The following is a 21,470-nucleotide window of genomic DNA, read 5'->3' as shown; positions in this document are numbered from 1 at the left end:
TCAATAACCCTCCACTTGTAATCTGGTCTTATGTGTAGATAGGCTAAGGAACAATACACTACAAGGGGCTAGCTGCTGATTGGTGTCTACACGCATATGCCTCTTGTTATTGGCTCACCAGTTGTAAGATTGCTCCCAGTAGAGCATTGCTACTCTGGGCAGACTTTTACCTATGTGTTTAACCACTTTGCAAGGGTTAGCTAGTACAAGAAATAGTACAATATATATATATATATATATACACACACACATATATATATATATATATATATATATACACACACACACACACACATATATATATATATATATATATATATATATATATATATACACACACACACACACACATATATATATATATATATATATATATATATACACACACACACACACACACATATATATATATACACACACACACACACACACATATATATATATATATATATATATATATATATATATACTTCACAGCCTCCATGCTCTCACTTCACAGCTGTAGCAGTTCTCTTAGGCCCGGGTGTTTCCTCCAAAGTATCAACAAAATTTAAAAAACATGAGGGCAATCACAGGACTTATCTTATCCAACTTATATTTATTCCGCATATATAAAATTCATCCATAACAAAGTCGACGTTTACCGTCGCCAGTTGCGCATGCATCCTCAATGGAATGTTGGCAACGCAAGGCCAAAAGAATCCACCGGGATGCAGTGAAGGCAAACGGAGCATTACAAAAAAAAAAATAACCGCCCACATCAAGTATTAAAAAAAAGCCTAATCATAACCGCCCGCATCAAGTATTAAAAAAAAGCCTAATCATAACCGCCCGCATCAAGTTTAAAAAAAAGCCTAATCATAACCGCCCGCATCAAGTTTAAAAAAAAGCCTAATCATAACCGCCCGCATCAAGTATTAAAAAAAAACAACATAATCGCCTGCAATAAGTATTTTTAAAAAAATCTAACCGCCCGCACTGTTTTAAGAAAAAAAAATAATATATAATTATTAACCCCTAAATCCACTAACCCTAACATCGCAAACTACCAAATACATCTATTAACCCTTAAACCGCCATCCACCACCAATGCAGTCAACTAATTTAACTATTAGCTCCTACACCGCCAACCCCACAATGCAAATAAAAGTATTAACCCCTAAATCCACCAACCCTAACATCGCAAACTACCAATTACTCCCTTCGCTGTGGATAAAGATGATGGACCCGTCTGGAAGAAGACCTTCTCTGTCGGACTTCAGGACCCGTGAGTATCTATTTGGGGCTTTTTTATTTTTTAGCTTAGGTTTTTCTTGGGCACTTTGCAATAGAGCTAAATGCCCTAAGGGTTAAACCTCTTAATACGTCATTCAGTTTTAACACACTACCCTTCCCCCCCAAATAAGACACAACAACTTGGGAAAAAGACCGGTCACGTTTATTAAAACGTAGAACTTTAACAAAACTATTCGATAGTTTCCTAGGCAACTTTAAACTTGAACTTTGTAAAAGTTCTATAACTCTTGGCGCTTCTTAGCATAGAATGGGTGTAAATTGTAGAGCTCTTCGGCCATACTTTGAGGAGGGGAACCCCAGGCCAGCACCTAGCGGGCGTCACCCCTCCCCATTTCCCCAAGGCCGTCACTCGTCATTCAGACTGCTCGCTCCAAGGCTATGACCGACCCAGAAGAGCGACCCCCCCCCAGCTTGTCATACAACCCGCTGGTTGGGGGTGGTGGACTAAATTACAACCTGGGCTTACGGAGCTGATTCAACTAAACCTCACCCCAGCCAGGGGATAGCCCTACCACTCTTCCACCTTCAACTCCTTGCCGCCAACTGTTGCTTCTCCAAGGGACGGGCGGGCGGGGAAAATCCTCTCGAAGTCTGGAAGCAGGAAAAGAGGCCAAGACCACTGCAACATGGACCTATAAAGGTAAGCACACTCTCCGTCCCTCATATTGCAACAAAGTAACAACAATATCCCTGCAAACTCCAGACTTCTAATCAGTTAATCCTTAGTTTTGTTACAGCCCCACTAGAGGGCCCTCCACTGTCATAAGGGTTAAACCTCTTAATACATCATTCAGTTTTAACACACTACCCTTCCCCCCCAAATAAGACACAACAACTGAGTTGGGAAAAAGACCGGTCACGGTCACGTTTATTAAAACGTAGAACTTTAACGAAACTATTCGATAGTTTCCTAGGCAACTTTAAACTTGAACTTTGTAAAAGTTCTATAACTCTTGGCGGCACATATCCCTATCTAACTATCCCCTACCAACAGCCGGTCAAAGCCCCATACGGTACCTACAGCGTAGCACGGATTGCTGACGCTTCTTAGCATAGAATGGGTGTAACTTGTAGAGCTCTTTGGCCATACTTTGAGGAGGGGAACCCCTAGGCCGGCAGATAGCGGGCGTCAACCCTCCCCATTTCCCCAAGGCCGTCACTCGTCATTCAGACTGCTCGCTCCAAGGCTATGTCCGACCACCATAAGAGACAGAGTGTAACTTTTGCCGCCAACCCAACTGACCATAACAGACCGCAACCACAAGATTGTTAAACAACCTTGCATTAAACCCTTAACTTTACAAAAACTTTTTTTTTTTTTTTTAACTTGAGCCAACAATGCTCTCCTTATGTCTGCAATGAAGATATCCAGCCCTTCGTCTGTCAAATGCACTCCATCATGGCGATATAGCTCCTTCGTGTCAGCCGTAATACTCTCATGCCTAATTACAAACCCCGATGCTGCCCTGACCGCTCTTCCCAACTCTCTGTTCATCTTTTTCCTTACATTATAGGCCGTTCTCTGCGACACCATGAATCTCCACTGCAGTTGTGCGACCACAAAGGACCATCCCACTTTAACGCCCTGCAGCTATGCACACATCCACTTCACATCAGAGACCATGCGTCTGATAAGGTCTAAGGCAGGTACAGAGCCTAAATCGTTCCCCCTTACATGAAGAACCACCACATTTGGCAAAGCCCACCTCCTGTAGGCATCCTGCAAAAGGGAGGGTAGGTCATTCAATGATAAGCCTCGCGGGCTGAGCCAGCAAACACTGGCCCTTGATGCCGCAAAGCCCAATTGTTGGCCTCCCAGGGAGCGTAGAGCACTGATTGCTGCCCAGTGCACAAATGAGTGCCCCACAATCCAAATGCGCACCGGTGACTTATCCTTACCTAAAACAACAGCATGTGGACAAACTCAGTACAGGAAACATAACACTACATCGAAGTCATCGAACATGCATTTAACCCCGTCTAGTTTGTTCCCCTTAGTCCCTTCCCCTTGAAAGTCCTACTGAACCGACTTCAAAGGCCTTACGTACAATTTGTAGCGATTTGATCTCCACCGGCCCAAACGCTTAACTTCACCCACATGCGCCCCCTTTGACACTGCGTTAGTCGCCGCCCCAATCCTGAAGGAGTGAGAAGCAATCCTAGCAGGGTCCAACCCGCAAGAAGCAGCCGCCGCTGCGAGCACCTTTTTAAACTAAAATATGGATAAAGCCGACGAGTCCTCATGCACCAGGAACAGCCCTGGCCCAGCCTATACCCGCATATAATTTTCTACATTAACTACCGGGCAACATTCCTGTACGTCCAACCTAGGTAAAGGGAGCCACGCCCCTTTCCCTGCCTGATCCATCTTTGAACGTGGAATGAAAAGTAACAAACTTCCATCTGCTGACCTTACATGGTCAAGCTGCACCCCACCTCTTCCATTTACAGTTGCCGAGGATACCAGCTCACCTACTCTCAACGCACCCACAAATGCCATTGTGAAAGCAGCCCTAAACAACAACACCTCATATGTGCCGGTGCACACGCCCTCCAGCGACCCTACCAGTAACTTCAAGCGCTGAAGCGTGATAGGTTCCCTTTTATCCATCGCCTTGGGCTCAGACCTGCCCCATCCCTTCAACACCTGCCTTACCAAGAAAGAGTTTGAGAACTCTGGAAAGGCTAAGGTTTTGCTGAAAAATGCCACAGCCGCCAAGTGGCTTTGCGCTGCTGGTCTGGAAACCCCTTTCTCCTTCAAGCACCCCAGCCATTCCAACACATGTACCTGAGAGGCTTGCTGAAGCCTATAGCCCTTTTCCACGCAGAATGACACCCAAGCCTTCCAATGAGCTTCACTAACTGAATGATTGATGCCCACATGTCGCTAGCTGCCAGAGAAACAATGGGCAGTTTAGACCACTGCCCGCTGCCTGCGGAGCCAACTTCCTAAATTCCTCCCACTTGAATCTAGACAAAGCATCTGCTAGGCTGTTGTTTACCCCGGGAACGTGGCGTGCTGAGAACATCACATTAAGCTGCAAGCAACGTAGCACCAGGTGCCTAAGGTACCTGACCACCACCAGCAAAGAGGCCGACAACCTGTTGATGGTGTACACCACACTCATGTTGTCTGACCAAAACACCACTTCCCTATTTGCTAGCTTCTGCCCCCACAATTCTACTGCCACCACAATAGGAAATAATTCCAACAGTGTCAGATTCCTAGTTAATCCGCTAGCGACTCACACTGCAGGCCATGCGGCCGCCCTCCACTCACCATCCAGGTATGCACCATAGCCAAAACCCCCCGCTGCATCTGTGAACAGGTGCAGCATCTGGTTTGACATTGGATTGCGGCGCCATAGGCACACCCCATTAAAATGAGATAGGAACTCCTCCCAAATTTTGAGATCGTCCCTCATTTCGCGAGTGACCCTGAAGACCCCCGGTTTAACCTTATGGCCTTTCAATTGCTCTTCCAGCCTCCTATTGAAGATGCGCCCCATCGGTATTGCCCTTCCGGCAAAATTTAGCAAACCCAATAGCGATTGCAATTGTTTCATGGAAATGCTAACTGATTCCGCCACTGCCCTGACTATTGTCAGCAGCTTGACCACTTTATCCTGGGGAAGCCGACATTCTGCTGCTACCGTGTCGATTTCTATTCCCAAGAAAGTCAGGCACGTGCATGGGCCTTGTGTTTTGTCCTCGGCTAGCGGAACTCCAAATTCCGCTGTCACAGCCCGCATCACCGTCATTAGGTGATCACACTCCCCCGACCCAGCTCGGCCTATCAACAAGAAGTCATCCAGGTAATGGGCAATCCTCCCCCTTCCTGCTGACTCTTGAACCACCCAATGTAGGAAGGAGCTAAAACACTCAAATAAAGCGCAGGACAAGGAACAGCCCATGGGCAGGCATCTGTCCACATAAAATCCCCCATCAAATTTCAAGCCCATAAGCTTGAAGGCAGACGGGTGCAGAGGTAGCAACCGGAAAGCGGATTCTATATCCAGCTTTGCCAGCAGTGCCCCCCTTCCTGCCGCCTTAACCAGCTCCACCGCCTCGTCAAATGATTGATAGTGTACCGAGCTCATTGCCGGATATATTGCATCATTTACCGAAGCCCCCTTTGGGTACGATAGGTGGTGTATAAGTCTGAATTTCCCGCCACCACCTTACGAAGCTTCTCCTCTCCTTGAACGTTCCCTCTCAAGACAGAAAATCCTCTCAAAGTCTGGAAGCAGGAAAAGAGGCCGAGACCACTGCAACATGGACCTATAAAGGTAAGCACACTCTCCGCCCTTCATATTGCAACAAAGTAACAACAATATCCCTGCAAACTCCAGACTTCTAATCAGTTAACCCTTAGTTTTGTTACAGCCCCACTAGAGGGCCCTCCACTGTCATTTAAAAAAATACAGTATTGCTACACCTGTAGCTTAAATATTTAAAGGGACAGTCAACACCAGATTTTTTGTTGTTTTAAAAGATAGATAATCTTTTTATTACCAATTCCCCAGTTTTGCATAACCAACACTGTTATAATTATACACGTTTTACCTCTGTAATTACCTTGTATCTAAGCCTCAGCAGACTGCCCCCTTATTTCAGTTCTTTTGACAGACTTGCATTTAAGCCAATCAGAGCTGTCTCCATGGTAAATTCACGTGCATGAGCTCAATGTTATCTATATGAAACACGTGAACTAATGCCCTCTAGTGGTGAAAAACTATCAAAATGCATTTAGATTAGAGGTGACCTTCAAGGTTTAAGAAATTAGCTTATGAACCTCCTAGGTTTAGCTTTCAACTAAGAATAACAAGAGAACAAAGCAAAATTGGTGATAAAAGTAAATTGGAAAGTTGTTTAAAATTACATGCTCTATTTGAAACATGAAAGATTTTTTTGGACTTAACTGTCCCTTTAAGTAAAAGCAGAGTTACAAAATAGATTGTTTCTACATCTGTAGCTTAAAAAAATAATTAGACTGCCCTCTGGCCAACTAGTCTAATATAAATTCGTTTGGTGGACCCATATAACCATTGTCTGACTATTTATCACTGCGTCTATACCCAAATCATGGGGAATAATGGTATATAAGCTGGCCACATCCAGTGTGACCAGTAATGTGTATTCTGTATAAGAAGATAATAGCAATAGCAGCCTTGAAGGTTGATCTCCAGGCCCTTTAGCTGTCTGGACAGTCATCAAACCTTGAGAGGCTTGTGTTAATGAGCTTGGGGCGTATCATGTATCTGGCGAAGTCAGTCAAGTCTGATCTCTCACTCTTTGGTGCCAAAGTAACTTGAGGAACCCCTTGAATGTAAAAGTTCTCTGGTGAAGAAGAGTGAAGTTTACCAGGATAAAATGATGTTGCAAGAACTTTCAACTGTGGTGTAGTCTCTAAGGCTTCTTCTGGCTGTGGCTTAAGCTGCGGCTTCTCACTGTCACCTTGTTGTCAGTGGGAGGTGTTATGCGGTTTGGGAGGTGATGCATAACTCTGCCCTTTCTTTAGCAATTTGTACTAAGAGATCTCTATGTTGGTCCAGTGCATCAGTCCTAGTCAGTTCCGCTGAAGGGTCCTCTATATTAAAGTCCTGTAAGAAGGCTGTGTATTTTGCAGACAGCCGCTGGTAGCGTTCATACGCAGCAGATAGGTGATCTATAGCGTCTCTCAATTCGGCTTGATTGATCATTGAAGTGTGACAAACCTGACATGCATCGCAAAATTCTGTCCCATAGGTCTGACAGATTGCTGGAGAACTCATCTCTAGTGGTTTCATAGTTTTCTCTGAGTTTCTGTGTCGGTTTTATTGTAGGTTTGGATCTTACACTCCGTTCAGCAATATCTGCAGAATCTGCTCCCTGTACGTCTGCGGGTTCAGAAGCATGATGTATCTGTGTTTGTTCAGCCATAAAAGAGTGCTCAGAGCCTTGTCTAGACATTTTTTTTTCAAGTTTGCAGGTGGGGTAACTCAGTTACATGCAGAGAAACAGTTTTCAACATTCACAGACGAAGTGCAGTAAACTTGTGCGACCATGTGCTTTCACAAGATGGCGGATGGCCCTGAGCTTGATTGCAGATTAGGCACGCACATATACATAGCAGGCTGAATGAATTCTATACAACTTTTGACTTTTCTGACCCGATAGTTGTGATAGTGATCTATCCCTTGCTGAGACCTCTATGCCTGGACTGTATAAGAAGATACAATCACTGCGGACAATCCTTGTCAGATAGCTGAACTCACCAATACCTTGTCCATCCACAAAGTTTCTTTATTCTGAATATCAGGTTACAGCAGATACTAAGATACAGCAGATGAATGGTTAAAGTATTTAAGCGGTCAAAAGTTGATACAGTTCGTCGTGCAATGTAGATTAACATGTGTGCTTGTTACATGAGGCCTGTTAGCTGCAGCCATGACACAGGAAAAGCATCATCAAACTACAAGGGCGGAGCAATACACAAAAGAGAAATGCATAATAGGTCTGAGGGAAGGTACTACAGTTACCAAAAAAGGTCACTAGATGGCAGCGCAGAATAAACATAGAGAAGCTTTGAGAAAATGGCATAAAAACGATATAATTTCTTAACTATATCAACATGAATATTAACAGAGGCTATGTTATATTCTATGCCCCATTGGGGCAGCACAATATGTGTTCTGGGAATACTTTGATGTTTAACAATTTGATTAATTCTATGGAATCTAATAAGTATGCTTTAGTTTTTTTTGTCTGTGTCCTGTAGAATAAAATCTATATGCTGTGCTACACTTTGGTAGAGGAATCCTATGGCCGACCAGTTGTTTTTTTTTTTTAAATCTTTGTGCATTTTCGGTACTGTGTATATAAATGGGTATTTGGGATGGTCTGTTACTAGGAACATATGAATGGTTTCATCTATGTATCCTTGTTGCAATGCCATCTGTAATAATTGGCCAATATGATTTTATATTCCATGGTGGGATGTTTAGATAATTTAACATAAGTTTCAGGGGCCTATTTATTATGTGTCTGTCCGACATGATCCGATCAGCGGGTCATGTCCGACAGACATCGCTGAATGCGGAGAGCAATACGCTCTCCGCATTCAGCATTGCAATAGCAGCTCTTGTGCAACGCCGCCCCCTTCAGATTCGTGGTCAATCGGCTGCTAGCAGGGGGTGTCAATCAACCCGATCGTATTCGATCGGGTTGAATTGCGGTGATGTCTGTCTGCCTATTTAGATCGCTATAGCTCCGCCTTTACATGCAGAGGCGATGACAATAGAATTATTATCTCGTAGTTCCTGTAGTGCTTGCCATTCTTGACCATTTATATTCTTGTTTTGTTTATTCAATATTTCACAACAGGTTTTAATTTTCCTGGTACATACTGCCATATAGGTTTAGATTTGACCTTGAATCTAGTGTTACTTTGACTAGTTTCAGTCTTCTTGAAGAAATCTTTCACTTTTAATTTCCGTTGGAACCTATTTAGGTCTACCTGGTTGTAAAATTCATCATAACTGGGGGTGGCAACATAATTGAGTCCCTTGTTGAGCAGTTTTATCTGTTGTTCACTGAGGGTTCTGTTACTAAGATTTATTATTACATTATGATTTATGGGTTTCTTGATTTTATCGTTGTACCCCCCCTTTCTGACATGGTTTCTATATCTTTTCTTACGTCCTTTTTTGCAAACATGGGAGGTTTATTTTGGGATCTTGTCTGGACCCTATGGGTTTCCACCATAATGTTTCCACTGGTATTAGTACTCTCAGTTTCCCTAGAGTTATCCCCTCTGGTGTCTACAGTCAATCGGCTAGATTACGAGTTTTGCGTTAGAGGCTATGCGGTGCTAACGAGCAGTTTTCCCTCACCGCTCACTTACATGCAGCACTGGTATTACGAGTTTTCAGAAACCCTACGTTAAAAGGCAAGAAGTGAGCATTGAGCAAAATTTTGCTCATTACCGCACTCCAATACCAGCGCTGCTTAAGTCAGCGGTGAGCTGGTCGTACGTGCTTGTGCACGATTTCCCCATAGGAATCAACGGGGAGAGCCGGCTGAGAAAAAGTCTAACACCTGCAAAAAAGCTGCGTAAAACTCCTTAACGCAGCCCCATTGATTCCTATGGGGAAACAAAAGTTATGTTTACACCTAACACCCTAACATGAACCCCGAGTCTAAACACCCCTAACCTTACACTTATTAACCCTAATCTGCCGCCCCCAACATCGCCGACACCTGCATTATATTTATTAACCCCTAATCTGCCTCTCCGGACACCGTCGCCACCTACATTATATTTATGAACCCCTAATCTGCTGCCCCCAACATCGCCGACACCTACATTATATTTATTAACCCCTAATCTGCCACCCCCAATGTCGACGCCACCTACCTACACTTATTAACCCCTAATCTGCCGCCCCCAACGTCACCGCCACTATAATAAACATATTAACCCCTAAACTGCCGCACTCCCGCCTCGCAAACATTAGTTAAATATTATTAACCCCTAATCTGCCATCCCTAACATCGACGCCACCTACCTACATTTATTAACCCCTAATCTGCCACCCCCAACGTCGCCGCCACTATATTAAAGTTATTAACCCCTAAATCTAAGTCTAACCATAACCCTAACACCCCCTAACTTAAATATAATTTAAATAAGTCTAAATGAAATTCCTATCATTAACTAAATTATTCCTATTTAAAACTAAATACTTACCTATAAAATAAACCCTAAGCTAGCTACAATATAACTAATAGTTACATTGCAGCTATCTTAGGGTTTATTTTTATTTTACAGGCAAGTTTGTATTTATTTTAACTAGGTAGAATAGTTATTAAATAGTTATTAACTATTTAATAACTACCTAGCTAAAATAAATACAAAAGTACCTGTAAAATAAAACCTAACCTAAGTTACACTAACACCTAACACTACACTATAATTAAATAAATTAACTAAATTAACAACAATTAAATCAATTAAATTAAATTAGCTAAAGTACAAAACCCCCCACTAAATTACAGAAAATAATAAACAAATTACAAGATATTTAAACTAATTACACCTAATCTAATAGCCCTATCAAAATAAAAAAAGCCCCCCCCCCCAAAAAAAAAACCCTTGCCTAAACTAAACTACCAATAGCCCTTAAAAGGGCCTTTTGTGGGGCATTGCCCCAAAGTAAACAGCTTTTTTACCTGAAAAAAAAATACGAACAACCCCCCCAACAGTAAAACTCACCACCCACACAATCAACCCCCCAAATAAAATACTAACTAAAAAAACCTAAGCTCCCCATTGCCCTGAAAAGGGCATTTGGATGGGCATTGCTCTTTTGCAAGCCCAAAGTCCCTAACCTAAAAATAAAACCCACCCAATACACCCTTAAAAAAACCTAACACTAACACACTGAAGATCGACTTACCGGGAGAAGTCTTCATCCAAGCCGGGCGAAGTAGTCCTCCAGACGGGCAGAAGTCTTCATCCAGACGGCATCTTCTATCTTCATCCATCCGGCGCAGAGCGGGTCCATCATCAAGTAATCCGGCATGGAGCATCCTCTTCCAATGAAGTCTTCTTACTAAATGACGGTTCATTTAAGTGACGTCATCCAAGATGGCGTCCCTTAGATTCTGATTGGCTGATAGAATTCTATCAGCCCATCGGAATGAAGGCAGAAAAAATCCTATTGGCTGATGCAATCAGCCAATAGGATTGAAGTTCAATCCTATTGGCTGATCCAATCAGCCAATAGGATTGAGCTCGCATTCTATTGGCTGATTGGAACAGCCAATAGAATGCGAGCTCAATCCTATTGGCTGGTGTATTGGGTGGGTTTTATTTTTAGGTTAAGGACTTTGAGCTTGCAAAAGAGCTAACTGCCCTTTTAAGGGCAATGCCCATCCAAATGCCCTTTTTAGTTATTTTTAGTTAGTATTTTATTTGGGGGTTGGTTGTGTGGGTGGTGGGTTTTACTGTTGGGGGGTTGTTTGTATTTTTTTTTTCATGTAAAAGAGCTGATTACTTTGGGGCAATGCCCTGCAAAAGGCCCTTTTAAGGGCTATTGGTAGTTTAGTTACGGCTAGGGGTTTTTTATTTTGGGGGGCTTTTTTTAATTTTGATAGGGCTATTAGATTAGGTGTAATTAGTTTAAATGTCTTGTAATTTGTTTATTATTTTCTGTAATTTAATGGGGTTTTTTTGTAGTTTAGCTAATTTAATTTAATTGATTTAATTGTTGTTAATTTAGTTAATTTATTTAATTATAGTGTAGTGTTAGGTTTTACTGTAACTTAGGTTATGTTTTATTTTACAGGTACTTTTGTATTTATTTTAGCTAGGTAGTTATTAAATAGTTAATAACTATTTAATAACTATTCTACCTAGTTAAAATAAATACAAACTTGCCTATAAAATAAAAATAAACCCTAAGATAGCTACAATGTAGCTATTAGTTATATTGTAGCTAGCTTAGGGTTTATTTTATAGGTAAGTATTTAGTTTTAAATAGAAATAATTTAGTTAATGATAGGAATTTTATTTAGACTTATTTAAATTATATTTAAGTTAGGGGGTGTTATGGTTAGACTTAGATTTAGGGGTTAATAACTTTAATATAGTGGCGGCGACGTTGGGGGCAGCAGATTAGGGGTTAATACATGTAGGTAGGTGGTGTCGATGTTAGGGACGGCAGATTAGGGGTTAATAATATTTAACTAATGTTTGCGAGGTGGGAGTGCGGCGGTTTAGGGGTTAATATGTTTATTATAGTGGCAGCGACGTTGGGGGCAGCAGATTAGGGGTTAATAAGTGTAGGTAGGTGGCGGCGACATTGGGGGCGGCAGATTAGGGGTTAATAAATATAATGTTTGTAGGTGTCAGTGATGTTTTAGGTTAGCAGATTAGGGGTTCATAAATATAATGTAGGTGGCGGCGGTGTCCGGAGCGGCAGATTAGGGGTTAAAAATTTTATTATAGTGTTTGCGATGCGGGAGGGCCTCGGTTTAGGGGTTAATAGGTAGTTTATGGGTGTTAGTGTACTTTTTAGCACTTTAGTTATGAGTTTTATGTTACGGCGTTGTACAATAAAACTTGTTACAGGGCAGTGTGTGATAGGGTTGCCACCTCAGCCATGTTTTCCTGGACACCTATGAGTTACACATGCTGCAGGGTTTGCAGGGAGGAACATAAATAGTGCTGTCCAGGATCACTATTTGTGTGCTACCCAGGGGTGCAATTCATGTTCCCCTCTGCACACCCTGCAGCATGAATAACTCATAAGTGTCCAGGAAAACAACATGACTGAGGTGGGAACCCTAGTGTGTGACTATTTCTCTGCCCAGGTGGGACCACTGCATAATCACTGATTCAGAAGCAGTAAGTAAATATGTAGGGGAGCAGTGAGTAAACATGTAGGGGAGCAGTGGCTAACAGAAGCAGTGAGTAAACATGCAGTGAGTAAACATGCAGGGGAGCAGTGAGTAAACATACAGGGGAGCAGTGAGTAAACATGCAGTGAGTAAACATGCAGGGGAGCAGTGAGTAAACATGTAGGGGAGCAGTGGCTAACAGAAGCAGTGAGTAAACATGCAGTGAGTAAACATGCAGGGGAGCAGTGAGTAAACATACAGGGGAGCAGTGAGTAAACATGCAGTGAGTAAACATGCAGGGGAGCAGTGAGTAAACATGCAGGGGAGCAGAGAGTAAGCATGCAGGGGAGCAGTGAGTAAACATGCAGTGAGTAAGCATGCAGGGGAGCAGTGAGTAAGCATGCAGGGGAGCAGTGAGTAAACATGTAGGGGAGCAGTGAGTAAGCATGCAGGGGAGCAGTGAGTAAGCATGCAGGGGAGCACTGAGTAAACATGCAGGGGAGCAGTGAGTAAGCATGCAGGGGAGCAGTGAGTAAGCATGCAGGGGAGCAGTGAGTAAACATGCAGGGGAGCAGTGAGTAAACATGCAGTGAGTAAGCATGCAGGGGAGCAGTGAGTAAGCATGCAGGGGAGCAGTGAGTAAACATGCAGGGGAGCAGTGAGTAAACATGCAGTGAGTAAGCATGCAGGGGAGCAGTGAGTAAGCATGCAGGGGAGCAGAGAGTAAACATGCAGGGGAGCAGTGAGTAAACATGCAGGGGAGCAGTGAGTATGCATGCTGAGGAGCAGTAAGTAAACATGCAGGGGAGCAGTGAGTAAACATGCAGGGGAGCAGTGAGTATGCATGCAGAGGAGCAGTAAGTAAGCAAGCATGCAGGGGAGCAGTGGGTAAGCATGCAGGGGAGCAGTGAGTAAGCATGACATGTAGTAGTGCTACAGATCCCAACCTTGGTATCTCTTCAATAAATAATACCATGAGAATGGAACAAATGTGATAATAGAAGTAATTTGGAAACTTACGGTATTTATAATGCTATGCTCTGTCTGAATCACAAAATCTTTCTTAGGAGTTCCAAGTCTCTTATAAAAAAATATATAAATATCTCCTCTTGTTTAAGGCACAATTGATCTAAAAGAGGCTTCTCCCAGGGGTGACCTGTCAAAGAACAAGCTACTGAGCCATAGTTCAATCCTGATTGAGCGCATCTCTGTGTGTAAACTGTAAAAATGTTTAAAATGTTCTAAAAAATAAATGGCTAGATTACGAGTTTTGGGTTACGGTTTTAATGCTAAAAAAATGGCAATTTCAGCGGAAAAACAGTGGCACAGCCATTAAGAGTCGTGTCAGTATAGCTATAGCGCAAGCATTTTAGCCTGTAACGCATTGTCAATCCCGCACTCAAAAAAATGACGTTTTTGCATGGGATTTCCATAGCGCCGGTATTACAGGTTGTGCTTTCTGGCTAAAATGCTTGATTTATGCTCTATACTGACACGATCCATACTGCCATCTGAGAGCAGTAGTTATGGATTTCTTTCATGTAATTAGCAAGAGTCCATGAGCTAGTGACGTATGGGATATACATTCCTACCAGGAGGGGCAAAGTTTCCCAAACCTCAAATGCCTATAAATACACCCCTCACCACACCCACAAATCAGTTTTACAAACTTTGCCTCCTATGGAGGTGGTGAAGTAAGTTTGTGCTAACAACATTAGTAGAGAAATTGTAGTTCCTTCATTTTATCCTAATCCTAAGAATTCTAAGGAGAGTTCACTGCATTCTTTGGATGTAGTTAGAGCTTTGAAATGTTATGTTGAAGCTACTAAGATTTTCCGAAAGACTTCTAGTCTTTTTGTTATCTTTTCCAGTTCTAGGAAAGGTCAGAAGGCCTCTGCCATTTCTTTGGCATCTTGGTTGAAATCTTTAATTCATCATGCTTATGTCGAGTCGGGTAAACTCTGCCTCAAAGGATTACAGCTCATTCTACTAGGTCAGTTTCTACTTCCTGGGCGTTTAGGAATGAAGCTTCGGTTGATCAGATTTGCAAAGCAGCAACTTGATCTTCTTTGCTTATTTTTACTAAATTCTACCATTTTTATGTATTTTCTTCTTCTGAAGCAGTTTTTGGTAGAAAAATACTTCAGGCAGCTGTTTCAGTTTGATTCTTCTGCTTTTAATTTCAGTTTTTTTCATTATAAGATTTAAACTTTGTTTTGGGTGTGGATTATTTTCAGCGGAATTGGCTGTCTTTATTTTATCCCTCCCTCTCTAGTGACTCTTGCGTGGAAGATCCACATCTTGGGTAGTCATTATCCCATACGTCACTAGCTCATGGACTCTTGCTAATTACATGAAAGAAAACATAATTTATGTAAGAACTTACCTGATAAATTCATTTCTTTCATATTAGCAAGAGTCCATGAGGCCCACCCTTTTTATGGTGGTTATGATTTTTTTGTATAAAGCACAATTATTCCAATTCCTTATTTTTTATGCTTTCGCACTTTTTTCATCACCCCACTTCTTGGCTATTCGTTAAACTGATTTGTGGGTGTGGTGAGGGGTGTATTTATACAGGGAGTGCAGAATTATTAGGCAAGTTGTATTTTTGAGGATTAATTTTATTATTGAACAACAACCATGTTCTCAATGAACCCAAAAAACTCATTAATATCAAAGCTGAATATTTTTGGAAGTAGTTTTTAGTTTGTTTTTAGTTTTAGCTATTTTAGGGGGATATCTGTGTGTGCAGGTGACTATTACTGTGCATAATTATTAGGCAACTTAACAAAAAACAAATATACAGGGAGTGCAGAATTATTAGGCAAATGAGTATTTTGACCACATCATCCTCTTTATGCATGTTGTCTTACTCCAAGCTGTATAGGCTCGAAAGCCTACTACCAATTAAGCATATTAGGTGATGTGCATCTCTGTAATGAGAAGGGGTGTGGTCTAATGACATCAACACCCTATATCAGGTGTGCATAATTATTAGGCAACTTCCTTTCCTTTGGCAAAATGGGTCAAAAGAAGGACTTGACAGGCTCAGAAAAGTCAAAAATAGTGAGATATCTTGCAGAAGGATGCAGCACTCTTAAAATTGCAAAGCTTCTGAAGCATGATCATCGAACAATCAAGCGTTTCATTCAAAATAGTCAACATGAACTGAGAAAAGTCAAGCGTGCAGCTGCCAAGATGCCAATTGCCACCAGTTTGGCCATATTTCAGAGCTGCAACATCACTGGAGTGCCCAAAAGCACAAGGTGTGCAATACTCAGAGACATGGCCAAGGTAAGAAAGGCTGAAAGACGACCACCACTGAACAAGACACACAAGCTGAAACGTCAAGACTGGGCCAAGAAATATCTCAAGACTGATTTTTCTAAGGTTTTATGGACTGATGAAATGAGAGTGAGTCTTGATGGGCCAGATGGATGGGCCCGTGGCTGGATTGGTAAAGGGCAGAGAGCTCCAGTCCGACTCAGACGCCAGCAAGGTGGAGGTGGAGTACTGGTTTGGGCTGGTATCATTAAAGATGAGCTTGTGGGGCCTTTTCAGGTTGAGGATGGAGTCAAGCTCAACTCCCAGTCCTACTGCCAGTTTCTGGAAGACACCTTCTTCAAGCAGTGGTACAGGAAGAAGTCTGCATCCTTCAAGAAAAACATGATTTTCATGCAGGACAATGCTCCATCACACGCGTCCAAGTACTCCACAGCGTGGCTGGCAAGAAAGGGTATAAAAGAAGAAAATCTAATGACATGGCCTCCTTGTTCACCTGATCTGAACCCCATTGAGAACCTGTGGTCCATCATCAAATGTGAGATTTACAAGGAGGGAAAACAGTACACCTCTCTGAACAGTGTCTGGGAGGCTGTGGTTGCTGCTGCACCCAATGTTGATGGTGAACAGATCAAAACACTGACAGAATCCATGGATGGCAGGCTTTTGAGTGTCCTTGCAAAGAAAGGTGGCTATATTGGTCACTGATTTGTTTTTGTTTTGTTTTTGAATGTCAGAAATGTATATTTGTGAATGTTGAGATGTTATATTGGTTTCACTGGTAAAAATAAATAATTGAAATGGGTATATATTTGTTTTTTTGTTAAGTTGCCTAATAATTATGCACAGTAATAGTCACCTGCACACACAGATATCCCCCTAAAATAGCTAAAACTAAAAACAAATTAAAAACTACTTCCAAAAATATTCAGCTTTGATATTAATTAGTTTTTTGGGTTCATTGAGAACATGGTTGTTGTTCAATAATAAAATTAATCCTCAAAAATACAACTTGCCTAATAATTCTGCACTCTCTGTATACCCATTTCAATTATTTATTTTTACCAGTGAAACCAATATAACATCTCAACATTCACAAATATACATTTCTGACATTCAAAAACAAAACAAAAACAAATCAGTGACCAATATAGCCACCTTTCTTTGCAAGGACACTCAAAAGCCTGCCATCCATGGATTCTGTCAGTGTTTTGATCTGTTCACCATCAACATTGCGTGCAGCAGCAACCACAGCCTCCCAGACACTGTTCAGAGAGGTGTACTGTTTTCCCTCCTTGTAAATCTCACATTTGATGATGGACCACAGGTTCTCAATGGGGTTCAGATCAGGTGAACAAGGAGGCCATGTCATTAGATTTTCTTCTTTTATACCCTTTCTTGCCAGCCACGCTGTGGAGTACTTGGACGCGTGTGATGGAGCATTGTCCTGCATGAAAATCATGTTTTTCTTGAAGGATGCAGACTTCTTCCTGTACCACTGCTTGAAGAAGGTGTCTTCCAGAAACTGGCAGTAGGACTGGGAGTTGAGCTTGACTCCATCCTCAACCTGAAAAGGCCCCACAAGCTCATCTTTAATGATACCAGCCCAAACCAGTACTCCACCTCCACCTTGCTGGCGTCTGAGTCGGACTGGAGCTCTCTGCCCTTTACCAATCCAGCCACGGGCCCATCCATCTGGCCCATCAAGACTCACTCTCATTTCATCAGTCCATAAAACCTTAGAAAAATCAGTCTTGAGATATTTCTTGGCCCAGTCTTGACGTTTCAGCTTGTGTGTCTTGTTCAATGGTGGTCGTCTTTCAGCCTTTCTTACCTTGGCCATGTCTCTGAGTATTGCACACCTTGTGCTTTTGGGCACTCCAGTGATGTTGCAGCTCTGAAATATGGCCAAACTGGTGGCAATTGACATCTTGGCAGCTGCACGCTTGACTTTTCTCAGTTCATGGGCAGTTATTTTGCGCCTTGGTTTTTCCACACGCTTCTTGCGACCCTGTTGACTATTTTGAATGAAACGCTTGATTGTTCGATGATCACGCTTCAGAAGCTTTGCAATTTTAAGAGTGCTGCATCCCTCTGCAAGATATCTCACTATTTTTGACTTTTCTGAGCCTGTCAAGTCCTTCTTTTGACCCATTTTGCCAAAGGAAAGGAAGTTGCCTAATAATTATGCACACCTTATATAGGGTGTTGATGTCATTAGACCACACCCCTTCTCATTACAGAGATGCACATCACCTAATATGCTTAATTGGTAGTGGGCTTTCGAGCCTATACAGCTTGGAGTAAGACAACATGCATAAAGAGGATGATGTGGTCAAAATACTCATTTGCCTAATAATTCTGCACTCCCTGTAGGCATTTGAGGTTTGAGAAACTTTGCCCCTCCTGGTAGGAATGTATATCCCATACGTCACTAGCTCATGGACTCTTGCTAATATGAAAGAAATGAATTTATCAGGTAAGTTCTTACATAAATTATGTTTTTTACTCATAACTTAACTGTTACAAAGTACACTAACACCTATAAACTACCTATTAACCCTTAAACTGCCACCCTCCTGCATCGCAAACACTATATTAAACTTATTAACCCCTAATCTGCCTCCCGCCCACATCCCCGCCACTATAATAAAGTTATTAACCTCTATTCCGCCGCTCCCCAACACCGCTGACACTAACTAAACCTATTAACCCCTAAACCGCCAGCCCCCCACATTGCCACTAATAAATAAACTATTAACCCCTAAACCTATCACCCCCTAACTTTAAATTAAAATTACAATATCCCTATCTTAAAATAAATAAAAACTTGCGAAATTAAAAAAACCTAAGTTTAAACTAACAATTAACCTAACATAACTATTATACTAAACTATTATACTAAATTTAAAATAACCAATAACCAATTAAAAAACTAAATTACACATTAAAAAAATTGTCTAAAATTAAAAAAATTAACAAATACTAAATTACGAAAAATAACAATCAAAATGATCAAAAATATAAACAATTACACCTAATATAATAGCCCTATAAAAATAAAAAAGCCTGACCAAAATAAAAACACCACCTAGCCTACAATAAACTACCAATAGCCCTTAAAAGGGCCTTTTGTAGGGCATTGCTTTAAATAAATCAGCTCTTTTACCTTGAAAAAATACAAAGACTCCCCAACAGTAAAACCGACCACCCAACCAACCCCCAAAATAAAAAACCTAACTCTAGGGGGGGCGGAGCCAACTGCCAAAGCAACAAGACGTGCCATTACAGAGCTCCTGAAACTTTATCATTGAAATATCAAATTATGGCGTTCTGAGAAGCTATATCTCATTATGATTTACTCTTAACATAGACTGGGACATGGACTCTGTAACCTGGGCCTAAGATATAATCTATTGGCTTTTGAGACGACGCGGAGGCCTGCTAGCCAGATCTGACCGAGACGGAGAATACTACGTGATACTTGAGCCACCAAATATCCACTAGAAGCTACCCCTGCAAAACTCTGAAGATGGAGGAGCTGTCCACGCACCTGGCTTTATTAATCGAAGGGCTATGCAGTAAAGCTGACAGACAGTTTCATGGCTTGCGGTCTCTCATTACTGAATTGCGCAACAAGATGGCGCCGCTCACCTAACCAACAGCGATGCCGATGTGACAAGCCCGAAAGAAGATTTACTGCTGCCAACTCTACTCCCACACGAGCGAACGCAGGAGCAGCAGACTGGACAGGTCTCAACTAATAACCTCCCGGGGGCAGTGAGTTACGACCCGACGCATCCACATACAGATGACACGATGCTTTCTGCTGAGGTCTTACCAGGATCAACAAGAGCAGCTCCGACCATTGCCGGGAAACATCCCCTGCTCTTTCTCACTCCCTACCTGCGACATCAAGTGGTCCTGCAGCCTATGGTTTCCGGGAAGCTGGGAGAAGCAGGCGACTATTGTGAGCAAGCTGTGGAGAATGCACACACTCCACTTAAGATCTACTGCCCCAACACCGGAGTTCTTCTTAAGACCGCCGTGGACATACAACTAAGAGCTAGCGCCTATGATATACTAACTCAGGCGATCCGCTTCAGGTACAATAACTTGCCCTACATATTGGTATATTCAGTTGACTTCATGATGCCCCACCTTGATGAGCACCCCCTGGGATTATCTATGTTCGGGAGATGTTTTGAGCTGAACTCTGCTATACTTTCTAACCTCAGAAGGGGTATTGGCTAAAGTGAGGTAACCTTTTGTGCCTGCTCCCCGTGCCTACTAAAAACTACCATGCTATGGCCCATGGAGTACTCTTGAACTAAGATTAGTTGCGCTGCAACTTGCCCAGCGTTGCTATCATTTACTGATCCTACGATCTACTACACTAACCTCTAAGAGTTGATAAGACTTGCAGTACTTACTTTTCTAGCTATGCTTCTACAAAGTCTGACAAGCTTCTCCTATATAAGGTGTTATTTACAAATGTTGACCTAAGTATTGGTATATATAATTACACCCCCACATACTCCTTATAATCTTTATAGTTTATGACATTTATGTTTATTGTGCATTGCCTATAGGCCTATCATTACTTATAACATAAGCATTTCAAACATTTTCAAATTTTTTTATTTTTTTTATTTTCTCTCTCTCTGGATATAGGGGGAGAGAGAAGAAAAAAAAAAAAGTTAGTTGGACTCTCTTGATGTATGAATATTTTAGTATATTACTATATAAGATAATGGATTCCTAGGTCGATCCAATGGGTATAACTGACCCATCTCTCCCTCCCCCTTTTTGGATATATAACACTTATGTAGAATTTTGACAAATGTAACTGGATACATGTGAGTATCCTATTCGAATTGTTTGTATTGTTGATGTATTTTTTCAATATTAAAATAAAAAAAAAAAAAAAAAAAGCATTTCAAACAGCCTTTTATGCGCCTTGACTTTATGCCAGGTATATACAAATATGTCCTTCTTAGGGAACATTCCAACTTTTGCTAAATCACTTATATGAAATTAGATATCAGTAAATTTATTTTAAGACTAAATTAGACTCTGCCTCATGAGCCTAGCTGATACTCTCATGTTTTCTGCAATACATTTAAAGTTGACCTAATTTTACTTGCTGTTTTAGCTTGTGTGCATATGTTAGGCTCCCTCTATAGGAGTACAAAAGCTTTGATGAGGGCCTAGAGAATAATACCATCCTATTGTTTCTTATGTGCTAGACTGCTCACTGTTGATGTTTGTGTTTTTTTTTTTTTGTACATTTGTTTGCATTTCATATTTGGTATGATAATATTAGCTCCATGGCTATATAAAGGTAAAACACTCTACAAGTTACTTTAATCATTGTTATATACTCTATGTTAACGCTATGGCCTATTATAGGCCTGCTTGACAGAGGGAAATGTCTAGATATTTCACTTTGCAACAACTTCCCTTGTACTAGTATACTAGAGGTATTCCATATTTATACTATG

Source organism: Bombina bombina, chromosome 2 (assembly GCF_027579735.1).
Source record: "Bombina bombina isolate aBomBom1 chromosome 2, aBomBom1.pri, whole genome shotgun sequence".
Taxonomy (NCBI): Eukaryota; Metazoa; Chordata; class Amphibia; order Anura; family Bombinatoridae; genus Bombina; species Bombina bombina.
This window is presented reverse-complemented; position numbering follows the sequence as displayed.